This window comes from Jatropha curcas, chromosome 4 (assembly GCF_041381405.1).
Source record: "Jatropha curcas cultivar XTBG-Jc1 chromosome 4, XTBG_Jcur_1.0, whole genome shotgun sequence".
Lineage (NCBI taxonomy): Eukaryota > Viridiplantae > Streptophyta > Magnoliopsida > Malpighiales > Euphorbiaceae > Jatropha > Jatropha curcas.
Window position 1 is genome coordinate 23,573,238 of NC_143154.1, and position 17,303 is coordinate 23,590,540.

A 17,303-nucleotide genomic window follows, 5' to 3' on the forward strand; every position below is an offset into this window, starting at 1 on the left:
ACTGGTTACTGGAAAACAAGAAGAAGCCAATATTGTCCTAATCAATTATGAAAAGACACACCAAAAAGTTGGAAAAGAGATGTGAGGTTTAGTGTCTTTATTAAGGCCAAATAGTCAATTATGTTCAAAGGTGGCATTTAGGGTATTATTGTCAACCAAAAGTTATGGGAAGAGAAATAAAATCAAAAGTCTACAAACTTGAATTAGAATTAGGGATAAGCATTTGCTGTGTAGAAACTAAGCATAAATTTTATCCAAAATTTCAAAAATCAAACTTAACTACTTATTTGCTGAGGTTAAGCATACTCGTTTGAGAGAAATTACAATGTGTGACCTATTCGGATAAAATTAGCAATTTAAAAGGACAAGTAATTAAGTATTGGGTATCCCACGTATGGGCTGCTGGTATCAGTCACTAGGCAAGGTTACGATAAACCTCGAAGGCTTATAGGGTGTGGGGGAATGCGATCTCATGCTAAATATCCTCTTGCTGCTACGACCTAATAGGCATTTAGATCTAATCAACGAACTATAGACTGTGAGAAGGATTTGCTGCTTTCTTACTTGAAAGAAAGCTTTTCGGTTACAATTTAATTTAATTTCGACCTAATAGGCATTCAAATCTCAATGTACAATTTAATTTGGATTCATTCAGTTTAGAACAGAAGAAGTAATATTTTCTCTAATTATATATTTTTTGATGATAAAATTACTTCGTTAATTTTTCATTTTTGAAATAATGGAAAAAATAAATTAATTAGATAAAAAAATCCATAAAATCCACAAGTAGTAGAAGAAGAAATAGCTAGAAATCCTAGGTTGTATGATTAAGATTGTAGGCTATGCTAAAAAGTAAGTCTGAATTATTAGTCAAAGTACGGACGATGTTTAGTGTTTAGACTGAAACTCTATAATTGCATGTGCCACCCACATCACAATTTCAAATGCTTAAAATGTCATGTTTGTCCATTAGCTCCTCTAAACACTCTCCAAAACCTAACATTTTTTTTTTTTTTTTAAATCCTGTGTATAATATTCTGTGTTATCAGTTAACAGTAGATCCCGTAAAAGCAAGAAATCACAATACAAAAAATATTATACATTTCACACTATCTGTTAAGAGCAGAGCCTGTGAGAACCAGAAATCAAAATACAAATTAAATGTTCTAATGACGAAAATCGAACCTCCAACATCTTATTTGATTCGATGGGTTGAACTGAATTAACGAGTTCTGTCTTATTTTGTCTCCGTAAATGTACAGTAGAAACAAATAAACATATAAAAGTTGTTTCTTGAAATTAGTGAAACCCAAAGCAGCGCCACATGAAGTGAAATGATTGCTACTCTTGAAAGTAGATGGTGCATTTACCTCATGTTTTAGTAATTTTTTTTTAGGATAACAGCCTTTTCTTTTTTAAAGAAAAGTAAAATTTTAATTAAAAAATATAATATAAATATAAATCAGCCAATTTCTGTATTTTTAAATAAATAATTATTAGAATATCCCACGTTGATTAGAAGTTAAAAACACAAGAGAGAGATATATAAGTATGTAAGATAATGAGTTTATTTTTAGTGTTCCTCTGTTTTTTAAGTGAAAAATTGGCATATTCTTTTTTTTTTTTTTTTTGGGTTTCCTTGAGCTTTGGATTCTGGTAGAAATGGTCAACAATGAATCTTAAAAATATGTTTCCACTCAGATGAAGTTAGTTTAGAAAGAACAGACCTTTTATGATTAATTAAAGGTAGTTGGCTTTAGTTCTAATTAATAATCAAAAATAGGGAGATGATTAGCCTTTTTTATGTAGTGATTTGTACCTCATACACGTCTTTTTTTCTATACAACAAAGCTTTAGTGGGTCACATTTTTAAAATATGACTCCAAAATAATAATACGATTGCCATTAATAATTGGTAATTCACCCTTTGTTCACCAAACAAATTTTATATATTCTTAATTTTAATTTGATTTATCAAGCATTTCAATTTATAAAATTGAATTTATTAAATATTTGAATTTGTAAAATTATTTTATTGAAGACTTTAATTTATAAAATTGGATCGATTAAATATGCATTGATTAGTTAAAAAATGTAAAAATTATTGTTCTAAGGCTATTTTTGGTATAGTGTAATCAACTATGTAATATAATGAAAATTATATTATATGATTGATTACATTGTTTGGTTAGTTTTTTTTTTTTCTATTTTTTAACAATGCAATGTAATTGGGATTATATATGTAATCTTCATTACTGAAATTGATGTAATATTCATTATATAAAAAAATTCATGTATTGTCCATTACATCAAGCACGTGTAATACTAATTACATCAAATCACCCCAATTAAAACTCTACAACTAACATCACCACTCGACCACCACCTCAATCATCTCTACTCTCACCACCGCTCCACCACTCTATCACCACCATCACTGCGCCACCACTAGCACCACTGCTACCATTTCAGCACCCCTACCCCCACCTCAATAACTCTATCACTCTATCATTGCCATCATCACATAAAAAAAATTATATTTTAGTATTTAATATGCAACACTCAATAAAAATTATATTTTTATTCTTTTATTTTTCTATAAGAATGCGAAAAATAGAATAAAAATCACTAAAATATCAACGCGCCTATAATTTTATATTTTAATTTAATTTATTTAGCGAAAATAAATAAAAAAATTAATTTCTAATGACTTTAACTTTTATTTTTTTTATATCATATTTTTTTCACGTTACCTTCTTTTAATTTTTTAGTTCAAATAAATTTATAAATCTAAATATTGTTTAATAGCTTAATATAATGCATAGTTTCATTTAAATATTTTTTTTATATTAATAATGATATGGTAGTGGTGGACCATTGTTTGAGGGTGGTGGTGGTAGTAGTAGAGTGGTAGTTGTTGTGGTGGTGGAGGTGGAGTGGTAATTGTTGTGGTGGAGTGGTGGTGATGGAGTGGTTGTGGTAATGCTAATTATATTATATATTTTCAAACAAATATAAAAAAGAATAATGATTACATTCCATGAATTTTCTAAATTACATTACCAAACGTAGTAATGAAATCTTAATTCGCTCCATTACATTACATTTTTCATTGCATTACATTTTTGATTACATTACATTGCATTACATCAAATCAAATATAGCCTAAAAATTATATCCATTACATATAAAAATCAATATTTTGTATATAAAGTAAAAAAAAAAAAAATTAAAATTGATGTTGCTAGTATAGATAAGTGGACAATACTACCAAAATTTGCAAGTTTAAAAATATAATAGATCTTGTAAAGTCTGGACTGCCATAAAATTCTTTTTTGTAGCTTAATCTATCGTCTTGAATAATACCCTCTTATCACTTAGTCATATTTAGAATTCAATTTGTAACATAAAAGTTTCTAAACTAGGATTTGTGTAACAAAAGATATATTTGCCATTTTTTGACATTTGATTAAAATATTAAGTAGTAACACAACTAGACTTCTCTAATATTTTTTTACACCTAAGTGTAAACTATTTATCTCCTTCAATTTTCTTTCTCTCCATTTTATTTTTCTCTATCCTCTCTCAATTGCCTCTCCTTCTCACACTCTCTCTCTCTCTCCCCCAATCACCGTGGCTTCTTGTGACATCCCGACCTGGCAAAGCGATCCTAGGATGGCAGGCTAGCTAGGGTAGTGGAATGCGGGACACATGAATGAATCGAATCATATATCGAAAAGGGGGAAACTAATCATTAGAGGCGCCTTTTGGTGGAATGGCTGGAGAGTTGGAAGAACTCCAGGGTTAAGCGTGCTCGCTTAATAGAAATCTCAGGATGAGTGACCTCCTGGGAAGTTTCCCATTTCACATGCGGGACAAAACCGTGAGGTGTAGGGCGTGCGGGGACTACAATGCGATGTAGGGCGTCCGTGGACTGCACCAAAGCGGACAATTCCTCTGGTGATTAGAGTCGGGGTGTGACAGTTGGTATCAGAGCCGGATCCCCTCCAGTAGATGTATGGTTCGAGGACGAACCATGCGGAAGCTGGTGGGCCTGTGACATCCCGACCCGGCAAAGCGATCCTAGGATGGCAGGCTAGCTAGGGTAGTGGAATGCGGGACACAGGAATGAATCGAATCATATATCGAAAAGGGGGAAACTAATCATTAGAGGCGCCTTTTGGTGGAATGGCTGGAGAGTTGGAAGAACTTCAGGGTTAAGCGTGCTCGCTTAATAGAAATCTCAGGATGGGTGACCTCCTGTGAAGTTTCCCATTTCACATGCGGGACAAAACCGTGAGGTGTAGGGCGTCCGTGGACTACACCAAAGCGGACAATTCCTCTGGTGATTAGAGTCGGGGCGTGACACTTCTCATCTTATATCACTGACCATCACCACCATTGCCACTACAACCATAACACAATAGGAAAATCCAACAAAAAGAAGATTGTGTACCCTTTTCATGTGGAGTGACTGACAGTAACAATATATCCTATAACTGCCCCTGATCCAACATGAACATTCTTACCTAGTACAACTTTAAATAAACTATTGCATTGATTTTAATGTTCACATTTCATCGATACAGCTAATTTATGAAAATTCCCACCTCCATTACACTATTTTGAAAATTATTGATGATTTATTCTACTACCATCCCCTAATCTTAAAATCATACATGACAAATGAGAGCTAATATCATAGTCTCAAATGCATTTTGACAAACATGTAGCCTGCGTGCAATTTAGAAAAGTAAATAAATTTTAGTACAATTACAAACTTACCAATATGATTAACTGATGGAATTGAACATTTGTTTCTCTTTGTTTTCATTGCATCTCTTTTCCACCCTCTCTTTTTCTCTTTTTATTTGAGACTGTTGCCTACCCACCTTCATCTTTTAGGGCGAAAGGGAAGAGAAATTTTAAACAAATTATACCAAACCAAAACTCCTAACTTGTATATTTCAAGGCCTTAAGGTCTTTTTTAATTTATTTATTTTTCAATTTACTATTATGATCTTAATTGATTTTTAGATCAAGATGAGTTTGAGTTCGGATTTGGTTAGGTATGTCGAGTCTTTAGTCGAGGTCTCACTTGGTGGTTCTACGTCTGATTCGCTCCTTTGATTGTCACGACTTCAATTGTGTATAATTGGGATGTTTATGTTTTTTTTTTTTTTTTTTTTTTTTGAAGAAATTGTCAGATTGGAGCAAAGAAGTGAACCTATGATGGTTCCTAAATTCCTTTTAGTAAAAAATGAGGGGAATGACTCGAGGCTCTTGTTGGTAAAGCTAGAGTTACAATCTTTTATGGGACTCAGATGAGACTCAAACTGGAATCGCTAAATATTTTGTACTTAAAATGATAATTTTATTTCTTGTTGTGATAAAAGGGGTTATGGTGGTGGTGGTGGTCATGATATGGGGGAAGAGGTCATATGGAGAGAGAGAGAGAGAGAGAGAGAGAGAGAGAAATAAAGTGGAGAGAGGAAAAATTGAAGGAGAAAAATAATATTATCTTTGTTCCATAATACTTATCACATTTGAAATTTCACATCTCTTAAATTTGTCTAAGTTACAATAAATTATTGAATAAATTGACCATATTCCCTTAATTTAATTCTAATTCTCTAAAAAAAAAAACCATTAAATTGATGTAATAATTAAGTCATATACAAAGGGTAAATATGGAAAAAAAAAGATTTATTACTCATTGAAACCACAAATGTGACAAATATTTTAAAACAAACTATTTTTTCAAATGTGACAAGTATTATGGAACGGAGGTAATATATGCTTAGGTGCAAAAAAATTATTAAAAAAGTCTCTATGTGCTACCACATAGCATTGCGGTGAATAGAATCATAAGGGGAAATAGACAGATTATAAAGAGAGGTTGAGTGATTCAAATTATATTTCCTGCATCCCAAAATTATAGTTTCAATTTTTTTCACATAGTTCAAGAATAGTGAATTAAAATTAGTTTAAATGTTAATGAAAAGGATTTTTTTTTATTTTATGTCTTGAACCTTTCAAAATAAAATAAATGTTTAGTATATCAAAATTTTAGAATTAATTATCTTAAGACATTTTTTCCATTATCTGATAAATTCAACTGATATTAATCATTCACACAAATTATCATATAAGATTATTCTCAAAAAGCGAAAAGAAAAAATATTTCTAAAATGCAAATGAGAATATTACTTCAGAATATCCATAAAAGAAATTGAGACTATAATTTTGAGATAGATGGTTCAACAAACACTTAAAGAGTCAAATATACTAATATCATAAGTTGATGATGTTGTATAAAATATTAATTAACTAGTATACAAAATTATATTTAATACTTATTATGGAATTTTTGGGTGTAATAACCCAAGCACTATTTGGAAAACTTTTTAAATTGCTAAAAATAAAAGAAAAATAGGAGTTAAACAACATGTCATCGCACGAAATGATACTTCCTCCTTTCTTTTTATATAAGAAAAGTTTTCATTTTGGGTATTCTTTTTATATAGAAAAATTTGCCTAATTTGATAATTTTGAGAACTATGCTAACGTGAAAAGTTTATCTTATCCTTATTTTAGTCTTTTGTGAAGCTTTTAATGTCAGAGATTCTTAAGTTAGTGGCAGACCAAAGTATAAATGAGCAGTTAATGTGAATAAATTTTTGTGAATGGATTTTTCTCCATCAATTTCCTTTGTAAAAAAATGTGCTCATATAGGTTATATGAGTACGGACTAAAATGAAGTTTGAATAGAATAAAGCCATAAAATTTTCAAGTTGGCCACATTGAAAGGAAATTTCATGGACTTCACCGAAAATTTAAAAAATTGTGCAATATTTAAAATACATTTTTAATAATCAAAGGCAGTTGGAAGGTTAAATGAAGACAAATTTTCATATTCTCACGCAACTTTCCCAAATAAAGTACAAAAAAATAAATTTTCTCTCCACATGTTAGAGCATAAACTTCATTTTTGCAACTATTTGTATTCCATTCATTCCAACAAAGCATTTAAAATCTCGTTGAAGATTGAAACATAATTTAAGACATGCATTGATATTAGAAGAAAAATAAATGATATATTAGGAGTAAATTAAGAAAAAAATGACAAAAACGTGGATGAAACTACTTTTTTAATATTGATGAAAATTTAATTGTGCCAACATAAAAGGAACGGACGAATTAACACATTAAGCACAAGCTGCAAATGAGATGACTCGTCACTTTGACATGCTAACCGGTAAGTAATTAGCGGCTATAGTTGCAATTGTGAAAATTTGTTTTTCATGATTTCTTATCGAAATTAATGCTCTTTTAACTCCTCAGACTTGATTTTCAACATTTTTGACTACATAGAAGCAATTAATTCCAATAAATAGGTTTCATTTGATAGATTTTGATTGTAAAATTGAACAAATATGCTTAATATTTTATCTTTATTTAATATATTTCTCTGTAAATAAATATAATAGTCAAATTGATTCATTATTATTATTAAATTAAATCTTGATGTTAAAAAAATTGAAATACCAATCTTTTAATCTTCTAATAGAACTCTGAATTTTTTTTTTTTTTTTTGAGTATTGGGAGGGGGATTTGAACCTAGAACTACTATCATGTCGTACATGCACTTATCATTAGGCTATGTCTTGGTGTGCAATAATACTCTAATTTAATAAAATTTTTAGTTATGATTTGATTAATTTCAAGAACAAATTAATGTGGATAATTTAATTTCAATGGATGTTAACATAAGGCTATTGTAGGAAAGAACAAAGTAAAATTTATAGTTTTTTTTATTCATTATAAGGTTCAATGTACCAAAATAGAATAATGGACTATACAACAATGGTAGTCCTCCCCTTAAATGAACAAATCAGAGAAAACTCTCGTAATCTATAGAATTCGAACTCGAGACCTCTCACTCTTTACACTAGTGAAAAGACCAAAATTACAAAACAAATGTACAAGTGAAACCAAGACAAAAACTATGAAACAAAAAGAATATAACTAACACTAAAATTTTAAACTCAAGCTTTAAAAGCAAATAGACACTATGTTTAAGGTATTAATTACCTTCACTATATTGCTGTAGGGTTATGGTAATATATCTCCAAAAAACAATAAAACCTTGAAATTACACAAAAAGCAACTTGTGAAAATTCCCTTTAAAACTGTTTACTACCTATGTTGCTGTCACGACCCGTTTCCGTGGGCCGGACCGGCACTAGGGCCCAGGTAAGCTTAAGGCCCCCGAAGCCCGTAGTAAGCCTGAAATACTAAAACTTTACCAGGTCAAAATAATATTAAACATTCAGCCCATATAATTATATTGTTTATCATACACGACTAATTGTATATAGTTTCTACAATTGCGGAGTCACTAACTAATAGCCATACATAGATTCTTATACATCTAGATACATAGCAAAATATTTATTGGTCTAGGAAAATTTTTCTTTCTAACTCTGTGACGAAGAAACATAGCTTAGTCGAATTAAAGAGAAACTTTCTTCCTGAAAAATTAAACAAGATATGTGAGCTTTCTAAGGAGTAATTATTATTGCACAACACACACATTCACACAGATGTATAAATATATATATATATATATATATATATATGTATATGTATATCAATCTAGTCCTCCGACTAGTATATGCTCACGCAGCCAGTCACACAAAATGGCATGTCACCAGCACTCACAAACAATATCACCTTCAAATAATCACATCACGTGGAAATTAGTCAGTGGAGTCACCTAAACCCCCGACGAGCCGTCCTCTCAAACAGCCCATCCTCTCAAACATGTGCACCCGGGGAGCCAATCCCCCATATCTGGCCGACCGGTCTAATCCTCACTTGACCAGTCCTCTCAATATTTTATTTTACATTCTCTCTTTTCTTTTCCATCTCATCAACATCATTTCATCAATTCATCAGGTGCACACGGGGGCGCCGATCTCCCATTTACCCGGCCGACGGTCCATTTTCATCAGTTCATCAGGATCCATATTTATCGACCGTCCTCACAAACCCATGGTGACCCACTTCATCCCAATTCCACACAAACAAAGCACAGCAATAACACAATACAATTAATCAAGCATTTCAATTAGATGCAGACATATGGATCAGCTGAACATTGTAATGCAATGCACAATCAAACATCCATTCTCAAATGCAATTAAATAATTAAACAAATAATCTTAACAATAACAACAACGATAAAATAATAATAATAATAATAATAATAATCATAATAGACTATGATAATGATATGGTAGTTAAAGCACTTTATTTATTATGTATCGAATTGTAAAAATTATCTAATTAAACTTATTTGTTATGTTATCAATTAAAATCAGTCTAAAGTTCTACCGAAATTTCGGCAGCACCTCCCCTAAAAATGGGACTATCAACCTGTTTAAATATCCCAACAACACTAAGTATCATTCAATCAATACACACAGCCCATCCATCGGGCAATTAAACAAATCAAATTTCCCATCCTCCTTCAATTTCAACATCACCGCACAATCAAAATTATAATTTACAATAACATTATATCTAAACTACCTTAATCCACACTTAAATTCTATTAGATTTATTATTATCAAACTTTCCTAACAAATTTATGTAGTACTAGAATTAAATTTAATTAGTCAAATATTTTAATTAATCAATAAATCAACATTAATTCAAATTAATTTAACTACTCCCAATGGCTAAAATTAAACTAACTAAAATTACTACATTCAATTAACCACAATTCATTAAATTAAATTAATTAACTAAAATTATTAAAATTGATTTATACCCCAAAATATAATTTTCTTGCAGGATTGGGATTTTACGCGTACCGGATTGAAACTACACGTGCTGGAAGCGATTGGACCACCTGAGATCAACGCAGGAGGGGCTGACTTGCAGTGGTGGCGCGACCTGGTGGCGGAGCAGCTGGCGGCGCAACTACAGGCGCGACAGATATGCTCCTGGTGGTCGGAGACTTGCTGGATCGACGCTCACCTGGACAGATCGGAGGAGCAACCTTCTGTCCCTGCTTGGCTTGAACGGAGAGAGGCGCCAGCGATGGCGGAGCTACTGCAGCGTGGAGCAGCGGCGAGGTGGCGCGACGTGGCTGAGCTCGTGATGGTGGCTCGCATTTCTGCTGGAGCTGTTGGGGCGCGACGCAGATGCAGTCACAGAGAAGAAGAAAGGGAAAGAAAGAAAAGAAAAGAAAGAAAGAAAGAAGAAGAAGAAGAAGAAGAAGAGAGGAGGAGGAGACGGCGGTGGCAGTGTCGGTGGTGCTGTGTGGGTGGTCAGGAGGCGCAAGACTCCCTTAGTGAGGGAGATTAGCGTTGAAGATAAAAGGGCAGGAGATGTTTCTAGATGGTTTGGGCTGGTTCGGTTCGATTCGGGTTCGAATCAGCCCAAATCTTCGATTTCCAACTGGTTTTCGGCTTTTTCAATTGGTTTTCGGTTCGATTCCTCACAGTATTCGCACTAAAATATTAATATAAATTTTCAGGCTGTCGATTTATTAAATTTAAATGAAAAAATCTTTGAAAATAAAAATTCGGGTTATTTCAGTCTTCCCCCCTTAAAAAAAAATTCGTCCTCGAATTTTGAAAATAACAAGAAACTAGGATGCAATAGTTGTTTACGACAATTGTGGTTGTGCTTCTCACATAATGCTGCAACTGCTAAAAGTTATGACATTCTCATTCAGGAGAATAATTGTCCTTCTAAGCAGCTAGAAGGGTGAATCAAGACGATGGGGTATATATTTTTGAGTTCGTTAGTCAGAGCGGCGAAACTAATTTCTTTATTAAATTTATTAAGATAAACCAATGAACAGACCTAGGAAGAAAATCTAATATATAGAGAGGGTAGGATGATTATAAGATGAATCCATCCCCAAAGTTATCTACCTTAACCATTTTCCAATGAAAGATATATAATCTCCTTTCAAATCCTACTAATGAGAATCCTCATAAAAACAAATAGTACATCAACTATTTATAGAGAAAATTTACTTTCACAATCAAGTCCCCATTTTAGTTATTGACTTCTTTATCCCTCTTTCCAATTTGTCATACCATACCATTTCTTAACTAATTATGACAAGAACTTATGCAACTAGCCAAGTAAGTTGTTGCCATGCCGGATAATTCTTAATTTCTTTTTCTAAAATTTGCAAACACCATTCTATTATCCAACTCCTGATTCACTATGTCCTTTGTTGTATGTTTATTCTTAATCCCATGAATGCCTATGAATATTCAGATAATAATATCATTGGGTTATTCCTTTTCTCCAAGGCTATCGTAATGTCTCACCTCCAAAATTTGTAAACTTTATACCTAATACGATATCCTCAACCTTAATTATGTTCCCTCTATATTCTGTACTCAAACAAGGTTAATACCTCATTGAATCCTTCCACATCAGAATTACAATGTACCAGTCCTCGAATGGATTTAACTAATGAAGTATTCCCTTAAACCACAAGATATATCGTAAACTGCCAGTTATAAAACAATTATATTCATTCAATCATAATTGTTACCAATTACTAAGAAATTCGGAATAGGTTTTTACATTGACTCCAAATTATATTTCAATCATTCACACCTTAATTGGTACCTCGATCACTCCATGGGTAATTTAAAATAATAATTTATCTAACTGACACACATGAGTTGGCATTCCAACATAATTAAGATGTAATCTTAACCATCTCGTTAACCATCCAATAATCTTATAGTTTATGTTTTCAATTCTCGAATATTTGTGTGTATTCTCCTTACTAAATTCATTCAAATTTATTCTAAATTCTCTGGTTATTCTTATACCAATCTACAGTATTCAAATGAATAGTAAATTAAAACTCAGCTAGTTTGTTATCAAATGCAAATATTCCTAATAACTTTAGGTTCTACTATGGTCATATTTATAACTTTCCGTCCTCATTTAATAAAATAAGCAACTTACAATAATGCACTAAGTAATAGGAATTCCTCATTCTAACTACTTTGCAACAAGAAATTGTATTCACTCACAGTCATTGTCATCTTAAGCTGAATCACATGATTCTTTATCAACTCTCATTCTCAGTTATTCTTATCCACAACACTTGGCACTTGCACATAGTATATCTATAGGCTTCATATATAAATTCGGTTAATATAACTCGTACATTATTATTATACTCAATCCATAATCTAGTCTAGCTTATTAAACATCCTACATGTACTAAGGTCTTAATTATACCCTATCTAATTTCACCATATTAATTCCTGGGTCATACTAATTATCCCTTAATGTCCCATATCATTCATCAATTCACTTAACTATCATAGTCCATTTATATAACGTAATTATCTTAATTTCTTAATATAAGTCATTTACCTTTACTCAGATCATAGAATCTCTCACTAAACAATAGTCCTTATTTATAACTGACATAACATCTAGAATGCAACCACTAGTTTAAACATAAAAGGCTAAATCTCGTTGCATTTAATTCATAATCACGTCTTATTAAATCATACGGTGCCACAATCCACACAATCTCTGTCATTATTTATAGAAGGCAATTTATTTCTTACTAAAAATCACAACATACTTTTCTTATAACCACAATAATTTAATTACTCCTTATATTCTCACACAAAAAAAAATAGTTGATGAATATCACAATACACTTTACTTTACCAAGCAGTGATTATTCATAAATAAAACTCACTTCATACAATAATTCCACCAATATTATTCTTTCTGAAAAATTACTCCCACCAATTATTATAGCGAATTACACCAAATCCTTCAATATTCAAACCTTATAAAAATCATTTATGTACTTCTACTAATTAATATATCTATTCCATCCAGAAACATATTTACCTCAATAATTATAAGAAATTCCACTAACCAACATCATGTCAATTTCATCAAATACATATAATAATTCAATACTCTAATTAAACACATTCTAATGTCCTCGAATCCGAATCATTTAGTTTTCTTATCAATTCACACTAACAACTCATTCTCAACATATATTTTCCACAGGCACACATATACTCACGTTCCTGTATTTTTATATATGTATTTCCATATCCAACACTTATTAAATACACTAGCATACTTTTATCATTTATCATTTAACTTCAACCTATTAATCATATATCACTTATTTTCTTACATAATTACATTATTGAATTATTTATTCCATAGAGGAAAAATTTAAATTTTAACCTAAGGACACAGTTTCCATTAGAAAGAGTACACTGGTTGATCAGGCCACTGCACTTCCTTCTAATTTCTCCTGTGTTTCAAAGCTTTGATTAACTGTTAATATAATTATTTTTCCTCATTTATTTCTGTATTTATTATTATTATTTATTTTATTTATGATTTTGTAACTACCTTAGTGCACAGTGCGTCCACCTGCACCAAGACCATCTTTTATTTAGTGTCACTCCTTTGTTGGTTACGGCCGATCCCAACGTAGGAGTTTTATATTCAATTTCCTATGTTCCGCAATTGATTCCTAAGGCCCAACTTAATGCTCTGATACCAACTTTGTCACGACCCGTTTCCGTGGGCCGGACCGGCACTAGGGCCCAGGTAAGCTTAAGGCCCCCGAAGCCCGTAGTAAGCCTGAAATACTAAAACTTTACCAGGTCAAAATAATATTAAACATTCAGCCCATATAATTATATTGTTTATCATACACGACTAATTGTATATAGTTTCTACAATTGCGGAGTCACTAACTAATAGCCATACATAGATTCTTATACATCTAGATACATAGCAAAATATTTATTGGTCTAGGAAAATTTTTCTTTCTAACTCTGTGACGAAGAAACATAGCTTAGTCGAATTAAAGAGAAACTTTCTTCCTGAAAAATTAAACAAGATATGTGAGCTTTCTAAGGAGTAATTATTATTGCACAACACACACATTCACACAGATGTATAAATATATATATATATATATATATATATATGTATATGTATATCAATCTAGTCCTCCGACTAGTATATGCTCACGCAGCCAGTCACACAAAATGGCATGTCACCAGCACTCACAAACAATATCACCTTCAAATAATCACATCACGTGGAAATTAGTCAGTGGAGTCACCTAAACCCCCGACGAGCCGTCCTCTCAAACAGCCCATCCTCTCAAACATGTGCACCCGGGGAGCCAATCCCCCATATCTGGCCGACCGGTCTAATCCTCACTTGACCAGTCCTCTCAATATTTTATTTTACATTCTCTCTTTTCTTTTCCATCTCATCAACATCATTTCATCAATTCATCAGGTGCACACGGGGGCGCCGATCTCCCATTTACCCGGCCGACGGTCCATTTTCATCAGTTCATCAGGATCCATATTTATCGACCGTCCTCACAAACCCATGGTGACCCACTTCATCCCAATTCCACACAAACAAAGCACAGCAATAACACAATACAATTAATCAAGCATTTCAATTAGATGCAGACATATGGATCAGCTGAACATTGTAATGCAATGCACAATCAAACATCCATTCTCAAATGCAATTAAATAATTAAACAAATAATCTTAACAATAACAACAACGATAAAATAATAATAATAATAATAATAATAATCATAATAGACTATGATAATGATATGGTAGTTAAAGCACTTTATTTATTATGTATCGAATTGTAAAAATTATCTAATTAAACTTATTTGTTATGTTATCAATTAAAATCAGTCTAAAGTTCTACCGAAATTTCGGCAGCACCTCCCCTAAAAATGGGACTATCAACCTGTTTAAATATCCCAACAACACTAAGTATCATTCAATCAATACACACAGCCCATCCATCGGGCAATTAAACAAATCAAATTTCCCATCCTCCTTCAATTTCAACATCACCGCACAATCAAAATTATAATTTACAATAACATTATATCTAAACTACCTTAATCCACACTTAAATTCTATTAGATTTATTATTATCAAACTTTCCTAACAAATTTATGTAGTACTAGAATTAAATTTAATTAGTCAAATATTTTAATTAATCAATAAATCAACATTAATTCAAATTAATTTAACTACTCCCAATGGCTAAAATTAAACTAACTAAAATTACTACATTCAATTAACCACAATTCATTAAATTAAATTAATTAACTAAAATTATTAAAATTGATTTATACCCCAAAATATAATTTTCTTGCAGGATTGGGATTTTACGCGTACCGGATTGAAACTACACGTGCTGGAAGCGATTGGACCACCTGAGATCAACGCAGGAGGGGCTGACTTGCAGTGGTGGCGCGACCTGGTGGCGGAGCAGCTGGCGGCGCAACTACAGGCGCGACAGATATGCTCCTGGTGGTCGGAGACTTGCTGGATCGACGCTCACCTGGACAGATCGGAGGAGCAACCTTCTGTCCCTGCTTGGCTTGAACGGAGAGAGGCGCCAGCGATGGCGGAGCTACTGCAGCGTGGAGCAGCGGCGAGGTGGCGCGACGTGGCTGAGCTCGTGATGGTGGCTCGCATTTCTGCTGGAGCTGTTGGGGCGCGACGCAGATGCAGTCACAGAGAAGAAGAAAGGGAAAGAAAGAAAAGAAAAGAAAGAAAGAAAGAAGAAGAAGAAGAAGAAGAAGAGAGGAGGAGGAGACGGCGGTGGCAGTGTCGGTGGTGCTGTGTGGGTGGTCAGGAGGCGCAAGACTCCCTTAGTGAGGGAGATTAGCGTTGAAGATAAAAGGGCAGGAGATGTTTCTAGATGGTTTGGGCTGGTTCGGTTCGATTCGGGTTCGAATCAGCCCAAATCTTCGATTTCCAACTGGTTTTCGGCTTTTTCAATTGGTTTTCGGTTCGATTCCTCACAGTATTCGCACTAAAATATTAATATAAATTTTCAGGCTGTCGATTTATTAAATTTAAATGAAAAAATCTTTGAAAATAAAAATTCGGGTTATTTCAGTTGCATAATGCTTGTCATGTTTAAAAAAATAGTTTGTTCCAAAATATTTATCACATTTGTGGTTTCAAGAATAATAAATATTTTTTTCCATATTTACCTTTTGTATATGATCAATAATTATTACTTCAATTTAACGGTTTTCTTAGAGAATTAGTATTAAATTATGGGTAATGTAGTCAATTTACTCAATAATTTATTGTAACTTAAACATATTTAATGGTTTTATTAAGGGACGTGAAATTTCAAAAGTAACAAGTATTATAAAACAAATGTAGTAGGAAAAATGAAGAGCTGGAAGAATGAGAAATGTTTTGTTTTGATGAGACTAATATTTGTTAACATAAAAAATTTTAAATTAAAGTTTGCATCAGAAACAATAACTCATCGAACTTTTAAATGATAAATTAAACCCAAGTCACAAATTAAATGTATATTAATTTATGTTTCAATGCTCACATCCATCGCAAACTCGAATAATATTACCCAAATATTATTTTCTCTCAATGAGCGAAAACACCCTTCGACAATCGTCGTCGAAAGTGGTAGACCAACAAAGTAGGAGTAGTAAGAAGGTTATGATTTAGGATGGTTTGGGGGAGAACTCCTGTTTTAGTGTGGAAGACAGTAACATGGACTCTCATGAAATTGACGTGAAAAGGAAAAGTTCCTTTCACGATATTGTGGTTAGGGACTCGGTTATTGATGAGGCACAGCAGGAGGCTTGGGATATTAATGATGATGAGTCAGAGGAGGATTCTGATGTGGAGTCGGGTGGGGATTCGAATGACGATAATCTTGAGTGTCCTACAATCTGTATCTTGAAAATAGAGAAGGCTTTGCTCCGGAAGCCACAAAAGTTTACCTTGATTATCAAGGTTCTTAGGAGGTCCATTGGGTTTAATTATTTGCAGCACAGGCTTAAAACTTTGTGGGGCTTAAAATCACCTATTGATATGATAGACCTTGTCAATGGTTACTTTATGATAAGGTTTACTAATCATTCAGAATATGTACATGTTCTTTCTAGAGGTCCTTGGATGGTGGCAGACCACTACTTAACTATTCATCAATGGCAACCTAATTTCGATCCAGAAAATGCTAAGATCAAGAAAGCTCTCGTCTAGGTGCGTACCAAATTTGCCTATTGAATATTATGCGAAGACGTTTTTTATAAGGCTAGGTCGTAGGATTAGAGTCCCTATCTGTGTTGATGACACTACCCTGGAGGCTTCGAGAGGGAAGTATGCTAAGCTTTGCATTAAGGGGGATCTCTCTAAGCCATTGTTGTCCAAATT